Raw genomic sequence first — 14,959 nt, 5'->3', positions numbered from 1 at the left:
CACTATTTACATTAGCCAAGACATGGAAGCAACCTAAATGTCCATCGACAGAGGAATGGATAAAGAAGATGTGATACATATATACAATGGGATATTAGCCACAAAAAAGAATAAAATACTGCTATTTGCAGCAACATGGATGGACCTAGAGATTACAATACTAAGTGAGGTAAGTCAGAGAAAGACACATATCATATGATATCACTTATATGTGGAATCTAAAAATAAAATGATACAAATGAACTTATTTACAAAACAGAAACAGACTTCGAAAACAAATGTCGGGGGAGGGATAAATTAGGAGTTTGGGATTAACATATACACACTACTATATATAAAATAATCAACAAGGACCTACTGTATAGCACAGGGAACTCTGTTCAATATTCTGTAATAACCTATATGGGAAAAGAATCTGAAAAAGAATGGGCATATGTATATGTATAACTGAATCACTTAGCTGTACACCTGAAACTAACACAACACTGTAAATCAACTACACTCCAATATAAAATAAAAGTTAAACTGAAAAAATTCAGCTATAAAATAAATTTCCTAAGGAAGATACCACATGTTGACACCTTCCCCAACATCTTTGTCATCTCAGGATGCTGTAACAAATACCAAAGACTGGATGGCTTAAACAACAGAAATTTATTTCTCACAGTTCTAGAGGCTGGAAGTCTAAGATCAGGGTGCCAGCCTGGTTGAGTTCTTGGTGAGGGCCCTCTTCCTGATTTATAGACAGGCACCTTCTTGCTATATTCTCACATGGCAGAGAGAAAGCATCTCTTGTGTCTCTTCTTATAAGGGCACTAATCCCATTCATAGGGCTCTACTCTCATGACCTAATTACCTCCCAAAGGCTCCACCTTCTAATACCATCACATTGGGGATTAGGGCTTCAACATATAGGTTCTGGGGAGACAAACATTCAGTCCACAGCACCCACTAAGGCCAGATGAACCAGTCTTCCCCCCAACATTGGAACAAATTGTTATTTCTTTAGTTAAACACCATATCAGATTACTGACTGGTGGTTATGGAACACGTGACAAAAAGTATACACCTTTAAACATGTTCTCAGTATGTATGAGAGGCACATGGGAACTGACCAACTGAAAAAGCATTCATGTCTCCTGTATCCCATCTCTCTAGGATGGAGGATCATGGAACAAGACAATGTTCAAAAATTCTCCACCCGAATTATTCTATTGCTTTTTTGGCTGATCATATATAGGTAAATCTATCTAAGATGATGAACACATCTCAACTCTGTAGAAGTCAAAAAACAAAATGTATCTGAGCTATATCTGAACAGGTGGTTTTGGTCTCAGAGAGCCTCAGCTGACTGTGTCCTGCTCCTCAGGATACAGATCTTGAGAGCTGGTGCTGTCAACAGAGCTTTCCTAAAGCATACCACCACCTCTGCCACACAGCTATCACAACCACAGGGGGCTGTTCCAACTAGGCTGACCCAGCCTTACAAAGCAAGACAGACAATAGAATCATGTCCTTCCACCAAACTGCACTTGCTACATGCACCAAAAATTGTAAGAAACACCTCAAGGCCCAAGCATTTCCAGTTCACTCGAGAACAAATTCAAAACCCACCTCATGACTCTGTGCCTGGGTCCACCCCATAGGCACTTACACAAACACAGGCCAAAACCAATTGTATGCATCACAGCAGAAGGACCGCATGTGAAGAGGCAGCTGGAGGAGGGAAGGTATTCAGGATGCTATCAAAACTCAGATTTTTAACTCACACTGGAAGGACGGTCCCTACACAAATCAGACAACTGTTCTGCTGTTCCAGAGTAACCCAAAAGTAGGAAGAACAAGCTGGTCACATTTAAGATTCAGTCACTGTGCCAAAAGCATCCAATCTCTCAGGGAGAGACTTTCAGTCTCCCCACAGATTCTCAGGAGCAGGTGCAGGCCCCCTGCTGAGGGTGTTCTGCCATCAGCATCACCAATGTGAACTGCTTGTGGCATTTTATGATCCAGGACCCTTCTTGGCTCGTTATAAGAATTATTTTCAATCACTAAGGCTCTTCACAGTATGAAAAACATTGCAGGAAGTCTTCTGAAATTAAGGTTGGAAAAGTCACTGCTTCTCTGTGGAAGTGCATGGAGAAAACACGGTGGATTTTAAGTATATAAAGCTAACGAGGAATCAAAACCAGTTTGAGATATGCCTGTTAAACTACACCTCAAATTTCTGTCATGGAATAAAAAAGCATCCCTGATAGTGAAGGCAGTTAAGTTCACTTCCATCATTAAACAAGAGTTTTTGTAAAAAGTAATATTTATGGACAACAAAGGAGGTGTTGGGAATAAAACATTTGAGCATTTGGCTAGGGAGAATGCAACTATAATCTTCCAAGATGGACTTCCCTGGTGGTAAAGAATCCGCCTGCCAATGCACGGGACACAGGTTCGATCCCTAGTCTGGGAAGATCACACATGCCTTGGAGCAACTAAGCCCGTGCACCAGAACTACTGAGCTTGCGCTCTAGAGCCCTCGAGCCACAACTACTGAAGCCCACGCGCCACAACTACTGAAGCCCGCACGCCTAGAGCCCGTGCTCTGCAACAAGAGAAGCCACCACAATGAGAAGCCCGCACACCGCAGCGAAGAGTAGCCCCCACTCGCGACAACTAGAGAAACCCCAGGTGCAGTAACAAAGACCCAAGCAGCCCAAAATTTTAAAAAATAATAAGATAAATTTATTTTTTAAAAAATCTTCCAAGAGGAAGAATTTTTCAGATACATACATTCACTTTGGGTGACTTCAGGGAAAGAAAGACTGAGATAAAGAGACCACTCCGTGGCAAAGTAGGTTCAGAAGTAGAGATTAAACATTTAGAAATTTTTATGGGAAATTCCCTGACAGTCCAGTGGTTAGGACTCAGGACTCGGTGCTTTCACTGCCAAGGGCACGGGTTCAATCCCTGGTCAGGGAACTAAGATCCCACAAGCTGCACGGTGCGGGGGGGGGAGAGAGACAGAGACAGGGACGGGGGGGGGGGGGGGAGGGAGGGAAAAGAGAGAAAGAGAAAGTAAGAGAGACAGAGACAGAGAAAGGGAGAAAGAAAGAAAGAGAAAGAGAAAAACAAAGGAAGGAAGAAAGAAGGAGGGAAGGAAGGGGGGAGAGAGAGAGGGAGGGAGGGAGAAAGAGAGAGAGAGAGAGAGAGAGAGAAAGGAAGAAATTTTTATGGCAGATTGCCAGGAATTTTATGTCTGCTAAATCTAAGAATAAAGACCAGGACTTGTGTTTTTGACTGACTTTAGAATTTCATTTTTCTAACAAATTTTGCATTTTATAAAATGTCAGTGATTGATTAGAAATTTAAAAAACCTCATCCTTGGAACTTATCTGGCAGTCCAGTGGTTAAGACTCCACGCTCCCAATGTAGGGGACCTGTGCTCAATCCCTGGTTGGGGAACAAAGATCCCACATACCACACAGTGTGGCCAAAATACAAAACAATAAAACAAACAAACAGAAAACTCATCCTTCCATGAAGCTGGGGAAGGAATAACCTAGAGCAGTAATTCTCAATGGAGAAAACCTGACCACTTCGGGGGTGGTTTTAGAAAACTGTGGGTCCTTTGGGGTGGGGGAAGAGGGCCTCACGAACACTGGACAGGCAGAGACCAGATATGTCACACATCCTGATTTGTGCAGGACAGCCTCACACAGCGGAGGCACCCCAGCCCTGCACAGCTCTTCAAGGTCCTTGACATATATATACATTAAAAGCCCATTTTTTCTGAGCATATACCCTTAGTATTTATTGCTCAGTTTTAATATATGTTCTATCTTCCAAAACTGCAACCACCATGTAAATCAATACACAATTATATTTTGACCTGCTTATCACCACTATAGAAAACCACTTAACTGAGAGCAACACGACGTTGAGTCACCCATGTCATACCTGTATATTATTAGCACCAGTACTGGTCTGCTGAGGATTATTCTATAATAATACAAGTGCTGTACAAGTACTTGATTATTTCACTGTGCCTCAAGCTCTGGTCATGCCCAAGTGTTTATGTACTGAAAAATTATTTTGTATAAACTAATTCCCTTTTATTTCTTCTTTCTGGTATGTCTAGGACATTATATTGATTTTTAAATTTTAATTTTAAAGATTTAAATACATATATAATTATATTTTCTGTGAATTTCACTTCAGGACTGTAATTGGGACATTAGAAAATGTTTGTTAAAAAGAGGATGCAGGGGAATTCCCTGGTGTTCCAGTGGTTAAGACTCGGGCTTTCACTGCCGTCGACCCAGTTTCAATCCCTGATCAGGGAACTAAGATCCCACAGGCCGTACGGTGCGGCCAAAAAAAATAAAATAAGCAATAAAACCAAGCAAGCAAACAACCGAAAGGAGGGTGCAGGTCTGAGAGTTGAAAATGCAAGTCTCTTTATTTAAATATCTCAGTGTTCATTATAGGTCAAACATAGTAAGAAATTATAGTACATCTAAATAAAAACATACTGATGAAGTCAGTGTTGCAAGTCATAAATAGACTTGCAGGGGAAGTGAGAGGTCACGTTCTTACTTTTACATATGAGATGACAAAACTACTGCAGTTTAAAAAGGGGGCTTTAGGGTCAGGTTGCCAGGTCTGAATCCCACTCATCCAATGTTAGCTGTAAAACCTAGGCAAGTCTCTCCATTTCTCAGCTACCTCCCCTCCACCCCCTAAAGTCAGCATAGCACTATTTCCTTTCGATATCTAGGGTTGGCTGGATGAATCAAATGAGACTCCTTCTGAAGAGTTTAGCATCCTGCCCTGCCCATGGTCAGGACTCCCCACGTGTATGCTATTAAGTTGATCTAAAACTTAAAGGCAGAGTAGGTAAAGAAAAGAGGGGAATAAGAGCTAGGAATGTAATTGTGAGCCTAAAAATGAGTGAAAATGGACAAATCAAATATAGGACTTGTTAAAAAGAAAAAAGACTGAAATATCAATTCACTACCATCAATCAATCCAACTAAGCTAATTAAACGATTTTAAGTCTTTTTACACATACTTGTACACAGAGGAAGTGTGACACAGAACAACATTAGACCAAGAAAGAATCTATCAAGATGAACACTGATCTCTATTTGGGTTATGGTCATGTTCTGAAAAGCATCATATGACTTCATCGGTTCAACTAATACTTAACTGAACACCTCCTTTTGTGTGTAAGAGCCAACAACTGAGGAATCCTGAGAAGGTGTCAGTGCATGTATACTACACATCTAGGGAAGACCCCAGAAAATTACAGCCTTTCTCATCCCCACATGAGAGTAACTCTAAATAGTAAGACTGTATTTTTGGGTAAGACCAAGTAGGCCATTCAGCAATACAAAAATACAAAGGGGAAAAAATACCTCGAGTACTGAGGCAACCCTGCCTCTCTGGTTGCCGATACTAAAATTAGAAACAGGATTAAGAGTGCCCTGCCATTCCCAGTTGGTTTACTGTTCTAAACCCCCTTCCTGGGGACTTCTCCCTCCCCCATGTTAACCCTGAATATTTTGTTCATTCATGTCAGAGGTGGGAAGCAATAGGAAAAGAGCGAAAAGTGAAGGCTTTTATAAATTTAAATGTGAAATTATCTCTCTTTTAGCCTTACACACACATCTCCAGTACTGGATCACATGGACAGTTTGAATACAAGCTTCGTTTTGTAAATGATAGCTAAGTGCCTGCTCAGCCTTAATTCAACCAAGGGTTACCTATGAGAAAAAAAAAAAAAAACCCTTAAAGCAAGTTACTTAATAGTTACTCTATTCTTAAGAAATAAATGATTCAATATCATTTATTTCTCAAGAGATAATTTAACCTCTTGAAATTTCAAAGTAACAAGAAAACTATAAACTGAGTGGGGATAGTCTACCCTGTTTCTCCCATGGAATGAGGATAAAATCTGGACAGAATGTATGACGCCAACTATTTGAAGACTCTGAAAAGTATATAAGGGACTTCCCTGGTGGCACAGTGGTTAAGAATCCGCCTGCCAATGCAGGGGACACGGGTTCCAGCCCTGGTCCAGAAAGACCCCACATGCCGTGGAGCAACTAAGCCTGTGCACTGAGCCTGCACTCTAGAGCCCGCGAGCCACAACTACTGAAGCCCACGCGCCTAGAGCCCGTGCTCCACAGCAAGAGAAGCCACCACACAATGGGAAGCCCGCACACCGCAACGAAGACCCAACGCAGCCAAAAATAAACTTAAAAATAAATAAATTTATGTTTTAAAAAAAAGAAAAGTAGATGATAGCAGGTGGAGCGGGGAATTTAAAGTACCACCAAACGTGAGATGATTTATTCTGCCCTTCTTCCCTCTGGTATGCCCCAGCCTGGACTTGGGGCAGTTTAAAACTTGGAAATTGGGGCTTCCCTGGTGGCGCAGTGGTTGAGAGTCCGCCTGCCGATGCAGGGGACACGGGTTCGTGCCCCGGTCCAGGGCCCGTGAGCCATGGCCGCTGAGCCTGCGCGTCCAGAGCCTGTGCTCTGCAATGGGAGAGGCCACAACAGTGAGAGGCCCGCGTACCGCAAACAAACAAACAAACAAACAAACAAAAAAAAAACACTTGGAAATTGTTACTGAGCACAGACAGAACTCGAGGAGAAGTCCTGTAGCTCTGGCTTGAAGAGCAGGAAAGGGGTACCTAAAACTCTGATGAAGGGGAAAACTATGGTTCCAAGGGGGTGGGTTGAATCCTATTGCTTTTTTGCCCCTGTCTTCCTGCCACTTAGCCCCAGACATGAGTGCAGTCATGAGAAGTGCACAACCAAGCAGGGTAACCAAGGCCCTACCTTTTCTGGCTGAAAAACCAGAAAGAGAAGCCCTTGAGAATCAAAGTACTAATCGGATCATGCAAAGGGAGGAGCTCAGGAAAGCAACTGCATGAAGCTGTTTAGGAAATCCTGGATTTAGCTCCAATATGCACATGCTTGCATCATAAAACAAACAGCATACCCAAGACTTTGAGAGCAGAACCATGGGAGAGATCATCACCCAGGTCCCAAACTGGCCACCCACTGAGTGCTACTACACACAGGAGACAGATCCAAAGAGTACTTCAAAGGCTTCAAAAATGAAGTGAAATTGGAACCATAATCCACAGAAGGCCGGCTGCAACTTGCAGCCTGAAGCCAATTGGGTCAAACTGTATTCTAAAATGAAATTATCAACATTCTCCATAGGGTTTGAACCAAGATCCAGAGTCTCATAATATTATATTCAAAATGTTCAAGGTACAACCAAAATTACTTATATAAAGAGCTAGGAAAATCTCAACTCATAGGGGATGAGGCAATCAACAAATGCAAATGCCAAGAATGACAAAGATGTTGGAATTATCTGACAGACTTTGAAGAAACTATTATAAAAATGTTCCACAAAGGGTGAGCACTCTTGAAAAGAACAGAAAGAAAATGTCCAAGAAACAGTAGGTATAAAAGAAATAAAAATTTAGAACCAAAACACAATAACCCTAAATAAACTCACTGGATGAACAAAATAGCAGACTGGAAACAACAAAGGAAATTGTCACTGCTCACGAAGACAGATCAATAGCAATTATTCAATCTGAACAACTGAGAGAAAAAATGCACAGAGGCTCAAAGCCCTGTGGGAAAATACCAAAAGCCTTATTTACGTTATATCGGTATCTCAGAAAGACAGGAAAAAGGAAAAATATTTGCTGAACGTATCTTTGAATAAATGGTTACTGAAGTGCTCACTTCGGCAGCACATATACTAAAAATTGGAACAATACAGACAAGATTAGCACGGCCCCTGCTCAAGAATGACACACAAATCCGTGAAGCGTTCCGTATTTCCTAAAGACCTAAATGTAAGGCCAGACACTATAAAACTCTTAGAGGAAAACATAGGCAGAACACTCTATGACATAAATCACAGCAAGATCCTTTTTGACCCACCTCCTAGAGAAATGGAAATAAAAACAAAAATAAACAAATGGGCCCTAATGAAACTTAAAAGCTTTTGCACAGCAAAGGAAACCATAAACAAGATGAAAAGACAACCCTCAGAATGGGAGAAAATATTTGCAAACGAAGCAACTGACAAAGGATTAATCTCCAAAATATACAAGCAGCTCATGCAGCTCAGTATCAAAAAAACAAACAACCCAATCCAAAAATGGGCAGAAGACCTAAATAGACATTTCTCCAAAGAAGTTATACAGATTGCCAACAAACACATGAAAGGATGCTCAACATCACTGATCATTAGAGAAATGCAAATCAAAACTACCATGAGCTATCACCTCACAATGGTCAGAATGGCCATCATCAAAAAATCTACGAACAGTAAATGCTGGAGAGGGTGTGGAGAAAAGGGAACCCTCCTGCACTGTTGGTAGGAATGTAAATTGATACAGCCACTATGGAGAACAGTATGGAGGTTCCTTAAAAAACTAAAAATAGAACTACCATATAACCCAGCAATCCCACTATTGGGCATATACCCTGAGAAAACCATAATTCACAAAAATAGTCATGTACCACAATGTTCATTGCAGCTCTATTTACAATAGCCAGGACATGGAAGCAACCTACATGTCCATCATCAGATGAATGGATAAAGAAGATGTGGTGCATATATACAATGGAATATTATTCAGCCATAAAAATAAACAAAATTGAGTTATTTGAAGTGAGGTGGATGGACCCAGAGTCTGTCATACAGAGTGAAGTAAGTCAGAAAGAGAAAGACAAATACCGTATGCTAACACATATATATGGAACCTAAAAAAAAATGGCTCTCATGAGCCTAGGGGCAGGACAGGAGTAAAGATGCAGACGTAGAGAATGGACTTGAGGACACGGGGAGGGGGAAGGGTAAGCTGGGACAAAGTGAGAGAGTGGCATGGACTTATATACACTACCAAATGTCAAATAGATAGCTAGTGGGAAGCAGCTGCATAGCACAGGGAGATCAGCTCAGTGCTTTGTGACCACCTAGAGGGGTGGGATAGGGAGGGTGGGAGGCAGATGCAAGAGGGAGGGGATATGGGGATATATGTATACATATAGCTGATTCACTTTGTTATACAGCAGAAACTAACACAACATTGTAAAGCAATTATACATCAATAAAGATGTTAAAAAATATATACATGGTTACTGAAGATTCTCCAAATTTGGCAAAAGATATAAACCTATAGATTGAAAAAGTTCAGTGAACCCCTGTGAGATAATAGAAAATACATATATTGGTCTCCCAGCCTGAACCCCTCCTCTTCCTGGCACAGAACTCCTAAAATTCTTGTAATTTCCCAAGTGATAAGAGCACTAGGTGTATCTCCTGTTCTACTGAGGAAACTAGGTACGTTCTTGGATGGCTCCTGGCTGGGAGCTGGTCACCAGAAAGATCAAGCCATGATCAGAAGCCTGGAATTTTCAGCGCCATGCCCTGTCCTCCAGAGAGGGGAGAGGCGCTGGAAATGGAGTTAATAATTGATCATGCCTACAAGAAGAAGCCTCCATAAAATCCCAAGAGTAGCAGGTTCACAGAGCTTAAAGGTGAGTGAACACATCCACATAGGGAGGGTGATGTACCCCAACTCCACAGGGACAGAAGCTCCTGCACTCAGGACTCTCCCAGACCTCGCCTTATATATATTTCATCCGGCTGATTATCTGTATTTTTTATTATATCCTTTAATAAACCGGTAAATGTAAGTAAATGTTGCCCTCAGTTTTGTAAGCCACTCTAGCAAATCAGTCAAACCCAAGGAGCGAGGTCTTTGGAACCTTCTATCTATAGCTGGTTGGTCAGAAGCACAGGTGATGATAACCCAGGCCTGTGACTGACACGTGCAAGGCGAGGGCAGGGTGTCGTCTTCTGGGACTACTGAGACTACAGGCCCTTAACTTGTGGGACCTAACATTATCTCCAGGTAGAAAGTGTTAAAAATTCAGTTAAAACTGTAGGACACCCAGCTGGTGTTGCAGAGAATTGCTTGTTGAAGGGAAACATCGCCACACATTGGGTGACCAGAGTGACAGAAGTGAAGTGTTCTGAGTAATAAAGGAGACACACAGGAAGAAAAAACACATAATAGGAAAGAACTGGGTTTCTCCCGACACAGGAGGAAAACTGGGTTCTTTCCCTTTACAACCTCAAACAAGATAAACCCAAAGAAATCTCTCTCCAGGCATATCATAAACTAACTGTTGAAAATCAGAGACAAAGAAAAACCTTGAAAGCAGCCAGAGAAAAATAACACATTACTTACCGGAAAGTGGTTCTCAACTGGGGATGTTGTCCCCAAGAGGATATTTGACAATGTCTGTTGACATTGTTGATAATCACAACTTGGGCAGGCAGGGAGCTGCTGGTATCTAGTAGGTAGAGACTAGAAAAAACTTAAAAGAAACACTCTACCCAACATGAAACATTTCCCAAGAAATGTTTAAAAGAAACACTCTACCCAACATGAAACATTTCCCAAGATATACTGTATCTGTCTAAAACAAAGATATAAAACAGGTATCAACAGATTTTAAGGAAATATAAACATATAAGGTATGTTTACCAACCATAATGGAATTAAACTAGAAGTTAATAACAAAAAGATAACTGGAAAATCTCCAATCATTTGGAAATTTAAACTACATAGTCCAAAAAAAAAAAGAATCCACAGGTCAAAGAGGAAGTCTCAAGGGAAATTAGAAAATATTTGGAACTGAACAAAAATTTTAAAAATACACCAAGATTTATGGGATTAAGTGCTTTAAAGGGAAATTCATAGCATCATATGTTTACATTAGAAAAAAAGGAAAGGTCTCCAATTAATAACCCAAGCTTCCAACTTAAAAAACTAGCAAAAGGAAGCACAAAATAAACCCAAAACAAGCAGAATAAATGAAATACTGAAGAGCAAAATCGATGAAAAGAAAGAAAGAAGGTAAAGATCAATGAAACCAAATGCTGTTTCTTTGGAGGAACATAAATAAATAAATTAAACCTCTGGCCAGACTGACAAAGATGATGAGAGAGAAAGAGGGAAACAGAGGGGGGGCGGGGGGGGGGGCAAGAGATCACAAACTACCAATATCAGGAACAAAGGAGATAACACTATAGACCCCAAGTCAATTAAAGCATAATGAGGGAATACTGCAAAACTTGATGCACCTCTATTCAACAACTTGGATGAAATGAACCAATTTTTCAGAAACTACAAATCACCAAAACTACGCAAGATAAAAAGCCCTGTAACTATTTTCAAAGACTGAATTTGAGCTAAAAAAAAATAAAAAGTCTTCTGAGGAAGAAATCTCTATGCTCAGGTGGTTTCACTGGCAAATGCTATCAAACGTTTAAAGAAATAACACCAACTCAGCACAACCTCTTCCAGAACACATAAGCAAGCACTTCACAAGACAGTTTGAGGGTTTATTACCCTGATAACAAAGTCAAAGACAACACAAAAAAATAAAACTACAAACAAATATCCCTCATCAAGAGAAATACAGTAAGCTGTCAACCAAAAAGTGAGAAAATTGAATCAAGGAATATGTTCAAAGAATAAACGCCACAACCAAGTGGAATTTATCACAGGAATGTAAGATTGGTTCAATATTTGAAGAACAATGTAATCCATCGTAGTAACAGCCTAAAACAAATGTATGCTCATATCAATTTTTGCAGAAAAAGCATTTGACACAAACCAACATTCACTCATTGTAAAGACGGTCAGCAAACTAGGAATATAAATAATATCCTCAACCACATAAAGGGCATCTACAAAAACCCTACAGCTAACATTTTACTTAAAGGTCAAAGACTGGATGTTTTCTCACAAAGCGTAAGAAAAAGGCAAGGATGTCTACTCTCATTCGGGCAGTGTAACAAGGCAAGAAAAGGAAACAAAAGGCATATAGATTGGAAAAGAAGTGAAACTATGCCAACTTGCAATGACATGATTGTCTAAGTAGAAAATTTCACACAATCTATTAAGAAAACAAACTTTTAGGGAAATTCCCTGGCGGTCCAGGGGTTAGGACTCAGAGCTTTTTCACTTCCAGGGCCCGGGTTCAATCCCTGCTCAGGGAACTAAAGTCCCAAGCCTTGCAGGGCAGCCAACAAAATATAACATTTTTTTTAAACTTTTAGAACTAATTAGTTTAGCATCAATGTAAATATACTTAACACTGCTGAACAATATGCTTTAAAATGGTTAGTATGGTGAATTTTATGTGTACTTTACAGTTTAAAATAAAAAATCATTTATAACAGCAGGCCCCCCAATTTAAATACATAGGTATGAATCTCACAAAACACATGTAGGACTTGTAGACTTCCAGCAGAATTTTTAGAACCAAAAACTGGTTCTAAAATATATATGGAAAGGCAAAGTAACTAGAATAGCTATAACAATTTGAAAAAGAATAAGGTTAGAAGAATAACACTACCCAATTTTAAGACTTACTATTTAAAGCCACAGCTGCCAAGAAAGTATACTATTGACAAAGGGATAGACATATAAATCAATGGAGCAGAATAGAATCCAGAAATATTCACACAAACATGGCCAAATGATTTGTGACAAAAATGCAAAGGCAATTCAATGGAGAAACGACAGTCTTTTCAACACACTGTGTTGGATTAACTAGACATCGATATGCAAAAAAAATGTGTCTGCCTAAGCCTCACACATTATACAAAAATTAATACAAAATGCATCATAGCTGTAAATGTAAAACATAAGGCTAGGGACTTCCCTGGTGGCACAGTGGTTAAGAACCCTCCTGCCAATGCAGGGACATGGGTTCGAGCCCTGGTCCGGGAAGATCCCACATGCCATGGAGCAACTAAGCCGGTGCGCCACAACTGCTGAGCCTGTGCTCTAGAGCCTGCGAGCCACACTACTGAGCCCACGTGCCACAACTACTTACTGAAGCGCGCGCGCCTAGAGCCCGTGCTCTGCAACAAGAGAAGCTACCACAATGAGAAGCCTGCACACCGCAATGAAGAGTAGCCCCTTCTGGCTGCACCTAGGGAAAGCCCGTGTGCAGCAGCGATGACCCAATGCAGCCAAAAATAAATAAATAAATTTAGATTAAAAAAAAAAAAACATAAGGCTATAAAACTTCACAACAGGAGAAAACTTTCAGAGGCTAGATTTAAGTACAGAGTTTTTAGACAACACACCGTACTATACAAAAAGGGGGGATTGTCGAAATAAATAAATTGGACTTCATTAAAGTTTAAAACTTTTGTTCTGATAAAGAAAATGATAAGGGAATGGGAAGAATTACTGATCAGGAGAAAATATCTGCAAATCACATAGCTGACTAAAGACAGATGAAGAATATCCATGACAGATGAAAAACTCTCAAAACCCAATTACGTAGCAAAAGAGGTAACCAGACATTTCAAAGAGGATATGCAGAAGATAATTAGTACATGAAAACATGCTCAACAGGTGGCGCAGCGGTTGAGAGTCCAGCTGCCGATGCAGGGGACACGGGTCCGTGCCCCGCTCTGGAAAGATCCTACATGCCGCGGAGCGGCTGGGCCCGTGAGCCATGGCCGCTAAGCCTGCGCGTCAGGAGCCTGTACTCCGCAACGGGAGAGGCCACAACAGTGAGAGGCCTGTGTGCCGCAAAAAAAAAAAAAAAATGCTCAACATCATTAGCCATTACAGAAATGTAAATAAAACCAAAATGAGATACCGCTACACATCTATTAGAGTAGCTAAAATAAAAAACATCAACAATACCAAATGCTGGTGATGATGCTGACCATCTGGATCACTCAAAAATTACTGGTGGGATAGATACACTACCAAACGTAAGGTAGAGAGCTAGTGGGAAGCAGCCGCATGGCACAGGGAGATAGCTCGGTGCTTTGTGACCGCCTAGAGGGGTGGGATAGGGAGGGTGGGAGGCAGGGAGATGCAAGAGGGAAGAGATATGGGAACATATGTATATTTATAACTTTGTTGTAAAGCAGAAACTAACACACCACTGTAAAGCAATTATACTCCAATAAAGATGTTAAAAAAAAATTACTGGTGGGAATGTAAAAATGGTACAGCCACTTTGGAGATGAGTTTGTCAGTTTCTTATAAAGTTAAACCTATTTATCATATGACACACACCAACTCTTTATTTGTTGGTGGGGGCAGCAAATAAAACACCCCCAAGGTTACCACGGGGGTGTTTTTTTTGGTGCAATAGGATTATCCTATATCCTGACTGCGATGGCAGAACACAAATATATACATGTTAAAACTCAAAGAAATTTCTACCCCCCAAAAAGGCCATTTTCAAGCATATTTAATTCCATACTTTTTTTATAATAAGCTAGTTGGCAGGATAACATCAAGAACATGATACACACCATTGTAAAGCAATTATACTCCAATAAAGAGGTTAAAAAAAAAAAAAAAAGAACATGATAGAGTCATAAAGAAAAACAACAAGACTAACATCTTCCTCACCCTGTAACCCAAGTCTCTATAACATACTGTCCTGTCTGAATCCTGAAGACTCCCTTTTTCTAGGATGAACAAACCAAGGGCCCCCAGTTTATCTGAATGGCATGCCACTTTCAATGGATTTCAATATTCAATTATTTTGAAGGACGTTAAGAGAGATTTCCTATCTAGTAGTTTACCTGTATCTGACAGAGTATTGTAAGCTTTCCTGACCATCAATCTTTTTTTTTTTTTTAATAACTTTATTTATCTTTGACTGCATTGGGTCCTCGTTGCTGCACGCGGCTTTCTCTAGTTGCGGCGAGATGGGGCTACTCTTCACTGTGGTGCACACACGTCACATTGTGGTGGCTTCTCTTCTTGCAGAGCGTGGGCTCTAGGCGTGTGGGCTCAGTAGTTGTGGCTCGCGGGTTCTAGAGCTCAGGCTCAGTAGTTGTGGCACACGGGCTTAGCTGCTCC

The 14,959-nt window shown here is 40.6% G+C and overlaps 1 protein-coding gene and 1 non-coding gene across 3 annotated transcripts in view; one reads left to right on the top strand and one right to left on the bottom strand.

The window, feature by feature from the left end:
- IGF2BP3 (insulin like growth factor 2 mRNA binding protein 3) overlaps nucleotides 1–14,959 on the bottom strand; it is a 142,000-nt gene that overhangs the window by 73,898 nt on the left and 53,143 nt on the right. The gene's annotated exons all lie outside the window — the stretch shown is intronic.
- LOC114902187 lies at nucleotides 7,762–7,869 on the top strand. The gene has a single exon (XR_003795410.1). It is a non-coding gene; the product is annotated as a U6 spliceosomal RNA (small nuclear RNA).

The sequence above is a fragment of the Monodon monoceros genome, unplaced genomic scaffold, assembly GCF_005190385.1.
Source record: "Monodon monoceros isolate NGI ecotype Baffin Bay Population unplaced genomic scaffold, NGI_Narwhal_1 Super_Scaffold_2, whole genome shotgun sequence".
Taxonomy (NCBI): domain Eukaryota; kingdom Metazoa; phylum Chordata; class Mammalia; order Artiodactyla; family Monodontidae; genus Monodon; species Monodon monoceros.
The sequence above is the reverse complement of the archived record's forward strand: the minus strand, read 5'-3'. Positions and strand labels throughout refer to the sequence as shown.